The sequence below is a fragment of the Gavialis gangeticus genome, unplaced genomic scaffold (assembly GCF_001723915.1).
Source record: "Gavialis gangeticus isolate Ggan-Ray unplaced genomic scaffold, GavGan_comp1, whole genome shotgun sequence".
NCBI lineage: Eukaryota > Metazoa > Chordata > Crocodylia > Gavialidae > Gavialis > Gavialis gangeticus.
The window spans coordinates 33,312,571-33,319,857 of NW_017729032.1; the positions used below are offsets into that span (position 1 = coordinate 33,312,571).

General features: G+C 47.7%; 1 long non-coding RNA gene across 1 annotated transcript in view; it reads right to left on the reverse strand.

The window, feature by feature from the left end:
- Positions 1-5,496, reverse strand: part of LOC109303340 — a 26,822-nt gene extending 21,326 nt beyond the window's left edge. Inside the window, exons 1-3 of the long non-coding RNA XR_002099062.1 lie at positions 5,486-5,496; positions 5,409-5,413; positions 3,576-3,582 (exon numbers count right to left, since the gene is read on the reverse strand). This is a non-coding gene — a long non-coding RNA (uncharacterized LOC109303340). The remainder of the gene's footprint in view (positions 1-3,575; positions 3,583-5,408; positions 5,414-5,485) is intronic.
- Positions 5,497-7,287: the final 1,791 nt, after the last annotated feature.

A 7,287-nucleotide genomic window follows, 5' to 3' on the forward strand; every position in this document is an offset into this window, starting at 1 on the left:
ATGGGGCCAGGGATTTGAGTCTGCAGCCCCTCTGCCCTACTGAAGCAGCACCTGAACCCTGACTGCCACCTGTAGAAGGTGGCAGTTGCTGCAGCCGAAGCGGGGAGCAGAGTACAGAGCCTGGCTCTTCCTTCCCCAGTAGGTGACATGGCCAGAGCAGAGCGCATGGAGGGGGCAGGTGCAGGCTGCCTGCTGCAGGCTTGGGCTCACCACCCTGCTGCCCTCTCCCTTCACAGCCCAATGGGTGGGACCCAACATGGCAGGGCAGAGTGAGACAGGGCAGGAAAGCTACTTGACACCACTGCGAGCCCCATGCTGCCCTGGCAAAGTGCCCCCTGCCTGCCCAGCAGCAGCAAGGGGCACAACTCTGCACTGCCACCCCTGTTGCTGTCATGTAGGCAGCAGGCACTTCACCAGGGCAGCACGAGACTTGCAATGGCAGCATCAGATTTCCCCACCTGGTCCTGCTCTGCCCTGCCCTGCCATGACAAGCTGTGGAGGCCCTGGGGCAAAGAGCAAGAGGGTGGGGAGCCCGAAGCTGGCAGCTTGCAGTCTGCCCTGGGAGAAGCACTATCTACACTGTCCTGGGGGCAAGGGGAGCACCTGTCCCCAGGGCATGGGGTCAGCCTGCAATGGTGGCAGCAGCAGTAGGAAGGAAGTTCCCCTCCCCAATGGCTATTCCTAGATAGGTGGAAAACACCTTGGGACGAGGAGACAGGGAGGGGAGTGCATGCAGTGGTGGGGAGGCAGCCCCTCCCCCCACCCCGTGGACAAGCCATCCGCAGCTTCATCCCATCCCATCCCCTGCCGGGCCTTGCAGCCAGACATCCTGGCCCCAAGCCCCACACACTGCTTGGATGGGCAACAGCTGCCCTCCTCCCACTCCTCCCAGCCCCTTGCAGGCTGGAACTCTGCCAGCCTGCAGAGGGCTCTTTGCAAAAGTGGAAAATCCATGTGTTTCTCTGTTAAAATGAGAAATCTACATTTTTCTTGGTTGAAAGGGAAAAGCTGCAGTTTTTTCCATGGGACATAGGAAACCCAGATCCCTGATCATCACTACAGAGGAGGCTCAGAAGTCATAGAAAAGATGGATAAACTTGGGGACTGCAGCAACAGAAATAGGATGAAACTTAATAAGACAAATGCAAGGTCATGCTTTGTAGAACTATAGTAGAAAGTCTTGTAAAAGCTGGGTGCAGATTCATTAGAAATGAATGAGCAAAAGAGACGTGGATGTACCAGTGAGTTACAAAATGCACACCAGCCACCAATGTGATGCAACCAGGAGAGAGGCAAATGTAATCTTAGGATGAACCAACCAAAGTTTTTCCATTATAGATAGGGATATTTTAATATCATTATACACAACTGATAAATACAAACTAATGTACAAAGGAAGGGAAATGTACTCTTGTTTATACAGTTAATTTAGAAACTTGTAAGGTAGATCAACTGTGAAAAGGAACCTGCTCATTACACACTGTTCACTACAAACCTCTGCTCAATGGCCCAGTACAGAAAAAAAATAACAACAGAGAAATTAGCTTGCATAAAGAACACAATGAAGAATAATGCAGGAGAAAAAGGAATACATTTATACCAAAATATTGCAGTGGACTGACTGCATCTATCTGGAGAAGGCCATAGCAGTATTTGAGTGAGTTCAAAGAAGGGCAGTGACAATCGAGAGCACAGAAAAAATATTTGAAGAAAGATAGAAAAAACTTGAGTTTGTTTACCTTAGAAAAAAGGTAAGAGGGGTCAAGACAAAAGTATATAAAACATGTGCGTGGGAAAAAGAAATTCTGTTTTCCCTGCTTTATAGCAAGAACAATGGAACATGAAATGAAACTAAAAGTTGTAACATTTTAAATTGATAAACAGAGATACAGTCTCCCACAATCTATGGCTAGATCATTGATCTCATTGCTACAGGCTATCTTGAAGATATCAGGCTGTCAAGAACTGCAGAAGCCTCGAAGAAGGATTGAATGATTATATGAACAATGACAATAATCAGCAGTGTAACAAGTAATGGCAACATAAATACTGGATGAAAGAGAAAACCTGTTTCAAGACTAAAATCAACCTCTAACCATCAAGGTTTAAGAGAAGACCATCTTTACAGAGGGCAAGGCACATGTGCAGTTTCAGACTCCAGGCCCCCTTCCCCCTCAGCAATATGGAAAGGTTTTTGCAGAGGTAAAGCAAAACCCTGAGTCCACTCTGTGCCCTCTGAGGGGAGGAGGGGAGCTTTGTCCTGTGGCAGGGAAAGGCATTACACTTCACTCAGGGTGTAAAAATGTAAAGCTAGGGCTCTGCAATTAATTTGATAGGAAGTGAGGCCTTCAGTCACTCAGCTGCACCTGAGGAAATGGCAGTGTGCAGCAGTTTGCCCCTCCTGCCTCCCCCAAATCTGTATCCCAGATCTGAAGCATCCAGAACTGGCCTCTGCTGGAGACAGTAGTGGACTATAGAAACTACAAGTCAGATCCAGTTTGGCACAGCCTGTGTTCTCCTTGAGTCTGTTATTGAACTGGTTTCCTCAACTGCTGTTGTTAAGGTAGCCTGGGTGTACATGGGTTTGTAATCCCCTCTCCAATTGAGGGAATTATTGGCAGGGCAGTGTGCTGTGGAGGGACACAACAGCCCGGTTGCCTTCTCTGTCCCCTATAGAGTCAGGCCCAGTCAATCAATTACTTAACTATATACAAATTTATTATTACAACAAAACATTAAAAATTAAGGACATAGATTATATATATATGTAAAAATTTACAAAACAATAAATCCTATACCATATATAGATATACACATACACACCCAATTATTATTAAAAAATTCAGATGAACAAGAAAACAACCCAGAACAAAGGATATTGATTTGGCAACCTTGTAACTCTATTAATATACAAACTATTACTTCAACTTATAAACTATAAGGCACTGTCTACAAATATAACAAGCAATCCTTAGACTACCTGGGTGCCCTCCAGGGCAGGGGCTCTACTCCCATGGTACCACTACAGGAAAGGAGATTGGGGGAAAGAAAAGGAGAGGGAGACCCCAAAGACTCCTAAGCTCCCCCACTATCACCCAGGAGCAGCCCACGTGTTACCCCTTCGCAACCCGGGGGGGTGTCCCGCTGGGGGGACCCTCTCTCCAGGGTAACCTACTACTCCACAGTCCCCGAGAGTTACCTCCCATTCTCCAGGTCAAACTCTGTTCCCTGCCGGGCTTCCCTGTGACCCAACTCTGCTACTGCCGGCCTGGCTTAGGGGCACATGCACCGCTGTGTGTAGTGGGTGATTCGCCTTGTGCTAGGGTTTCGAGGCCTGGACAGCTTTGTGCAGCACTGGGCTCAGCCTGCTCCCAGACAGTCTGGGCAGTGTCGTCTGCACTGAGCTGCTACCCCGTGCCAGAAGCTGTAGACCAATGCCACCTCTAGCAGCTCCCAGGGTCACTCACTCTCTGTGCAGCACTTCCTGCACTGAGTTCCTGGCCTCATGTGGAGGTTGGGGACCTGAGCCACCCAAGCAGCTCCAAAAATCCTGTTCCATGCACTAGTCTATGCACTGCATCTCTGGCCTCATGCCAAAGGTTGCAGACTCAAGCCACCTCACACAGCTCCCAGGTTCCAGATGCCTTACACCATGGTGTGCACCGAGAGCCTAACCTCTGGAGCCGTCTGCAGCTCCCTGCCAACGGAAGTCTTCAGGGGCTCTTCTGAGCTACTGCTTCACCTTGCTGAGCAGCTCTCCATAGCTCTTCTAAGCCCTGCTCTTCTCTCTTCTCCATCCCCAATGCATCTCCCTTGTGCTGGGCATGCAGCTCCTTTTATACGCTCCAGGGCTCTGCCCCTGAAGGCTTCCAGACCTGACAGTTTTGCAGTCTACAATCAGGTCTGGGGGAGCTCTTCTCCCCCTCCCCTCAGGAAAGGGTCATGACTTGCTGCCTCCTGATTGGTGGATGGGCTCCACTGACTGAAACAGCAGAATCTCAAGCCTGGGACTCAACCCAAGGTCTGAAAGGTAAGCCTGCTACACTAAGTTTCCCACACCATTACTGAGGGAATTTCTAATGTAGACACATTTTACAAGGATGTTCCTACTGAATTTTGGATGACAGAAATGCACGAGACAAATGCCTATATCCAAAACATAGCCCAGGAATCACTTTCATTTCCAAACTCCATATATGATGAATAATGCCCCTCCCACCAGTAGAAGTCATTGTGCCAACTTCCCATTCTCTGGAAGTGCCGAACATGTCTTTACAGGAAAGTCTCTTGCAGCAGAGTCCTTTTCTGTGCATTTCAGGCTTGAGCTTCACCTCAACTTCATACTTAACTTCAACTTTGCATATTATTTCAAAGAATCTGGGGGACAATAGATCAGTCCCTGGAAAAAAATCATGGAGCAGGTCCTCAAACAATCCATTTCTAAGCACTTGGATGAGAAGAAGGTGATTAGGAACAGTCAGCATGGTTTCACCAAAGGCAAGTCATGCCTGACCAACCTGATCGCCTCCTATAATGAGATAGCTAACTCTGTGGATGTGTGGAGATCCTCTGCCTTGACCCCTCCTGGATGCTGCTTGACCTCTGGTAACCCCAGGCTCCAGGCAGCCTTGCTGCCTGCCAGTGCAGCTGCCCCCAGGGCTGCTTTCAGCATCTTTTACTGTCCTCCCTGCTGGTCCACGTGGCCATCTCTTCCTCATTTGCCACACATGGGTTATCTCCCTTGCCGGGAAGCTCAGTGGCAGGGCCAGATTAACACATAGGCAAACTAGGCATATGCCTAGGGCCCTGAGCTGCAGGGAGGGGCTGGGGGGCTGAGGCTGGTTCTTCTCTCCACAGCAGCAACACAAATAGTCCCATCTGCCTCCCTTCCCTTTCCTCTCTTCCTCTCTGCTGGCCTCACCACCACGGTGGCTGCTTCCTAGCAGCGGCTCTGAGCCCTGCTCCCTGTGGGCAGCAGTGCCGGGGTGGGGAGGGGGGTCTTGACCAACCCAGGGCCCACAAGTTTGTTTGCCTAGGGCCCACTAAGGGGTTAATCCAGCCCTGCCCACTGGATCCCTGGACCTGGATCCTCAGCCTTTAGTGAGTTCTTCCAGGTCTGGGGTGAACATGGGGAAGTGATCCCAGGGTGTAGGGCTGTTCAGACTCCCCCACACCCGTAGTAACAAGGCCCTGCCCTGTTACAGTTAGCCAAAGAAACTGTGAAATCTTCATCCTTAGGGATTTCTGAGACCTGGGTAGACAAAGCCTTGGCTGGGATGATTTAATTGGGGCTGATCCTGCTTTGAGTAGAAGCTGGACTAGATGACCTCCTAAGGTCCCTTCCAAACCTTATTTTCTATGATTCTATATCATGTGCCTACACCCCTAAACACTTTTGAAAATATTACTGCAGCTACAGTAATAAATATAAAAATAATAATTATAATATACAACTTGTCTCTAGGGAGTTATTGTTATGTCAAACAGGCTGATTTTTGCAACACATGGGTTAGTTAGTAATTAGCAAGAATATGCAAGTGTATTATCTTTCTTTCCCAGAGATGCAAGAAACAAACCATAGCTCTATGCACATCAAATCGGAAAACAGCACACAGCTTGCCAAAAATAGGAAGGTTTCTTAATATAAAATAATTAAAAAGAACTCCAGCCTGACCATCAAGGTTAATGGAAATAACTATAAAATATTTATCACTTCCTGTTCCTATTGTGCATTCTGAACAAATGCAAGAAAGACAGAGAAGCCTACCTGTAACAGAAGCTGCTATGACAGTCTCTAGGGAGTCACAGTCCCTCCTGAAAACATTAATTAACTAGAAATAGTGATCTGCATTGCTTACACTGGAGGCAGGAGGGTACTCATTTAGCAAATACAATTAATCAAAGGAAAGGAAAGCTACTTTTTTTAAAAAGCAGCTACTAAATGAAACATGATAGATCAGTTAATCTGGATCCACCTTGAAGCCTGCTGCAAAGCCCCTGGAAGTCACTGAGAGCTTTTCCAAAGAGTCAGTAAGCTCTGGATCACTTATTTTCACTGCTGTACATTAAACGTAACTCCCATAAGAAGAACAAATTTGGCTCGTGAGCAGGGATTCTGGTTTTCTCTGATTTAAAAAAAAAATCCCCAATTTTCAGATTTAAAAAAGTAACTGCAGAGCCACATTTTTCTGTGATTAAAATAAAGCACCACTCTATATTAGTGGCATTTCATTTTAATCACAGAAAAATGTAGATTTTGGGATTTTTTTGAATCAGAGAAAGCCAAGATCCCTGCTCATGAGAGAGTTGAAGAACAGTCCTTTCATTTTCCATGATGGCCTCTACTCAGTTTCCATGTGACAAATGTTGTTTAGACACAGCTGTGTTTGTGTGTACTGGGGATAGGCTTCTTCTTGGGAAAATAATGACAAGTAGCTTGTTCATATATACGTTCTGTCACCTGTGCACAGGAGAGCTCGAATCTAAAGGAGTGTAGAGCAAATAGCACAAAATATGCGGGTTTTGCTTTTTTTTAATTTAGTCCTTAAGTTCTTCCAGTGCTGCAAATTGTCCCTCTCACTTGATCAAAAAGCCCTTTGAGATCTGATTTAAATGTCTTAGTCAAGCAGTAAGCTACAGTAAGACTGGAGTAGTGCCTTAATTTGAGAGGCCTGGGAAGGACGCGAGTCCCCCAACTGTTAGTTCAGACCTAGTTAAGGATTACCTGGAGGGCTTAGATGTGTCCAAATCCATGGGCCCGGATGACCTTCATCCGCGGGTGCTGAGGGAATTGGCTGGTGTCATTGCGGAGCCATCGGCACGGCTGTTTGAGGACTCCTGGTGCTTGGCCCAAGTCCCTAAGGACTGGAAAAGGGCCAATGTGGTCCCTATTTTCAAGAAGGGGAGGAAGGAAGAGCCTGGCAACTACAGGCCAGTCAGCCTCACTTCTATCCTGGGGAAGGTCTTTCAAAAAATTATCAAGGGCCACATTTGTGAGAGCCCTGCAGGGGAAGTGATGCTAAGGGGTAACCAGCATGGGTTCATGCCAGGCCGATCCTGCCTGACTAACCTGGTCTCTTTCTATGACCAGGTAACAAAGAGCTTAGATGGGAAGGAAGAAGTCAATGTCATCTTCTTGGACTTCCAGAAGGCCTTCGACACAGTGTCCCACCCAATTCTGGTGGGCAAGCTGAGGGACTGTGACATTGACGAATGCACAGTCACATGGGTGGCAAACTGGCTCCAGGGGTGCACCCAGAGGGTGGTGGTGGACAGGTCGATGTCAAC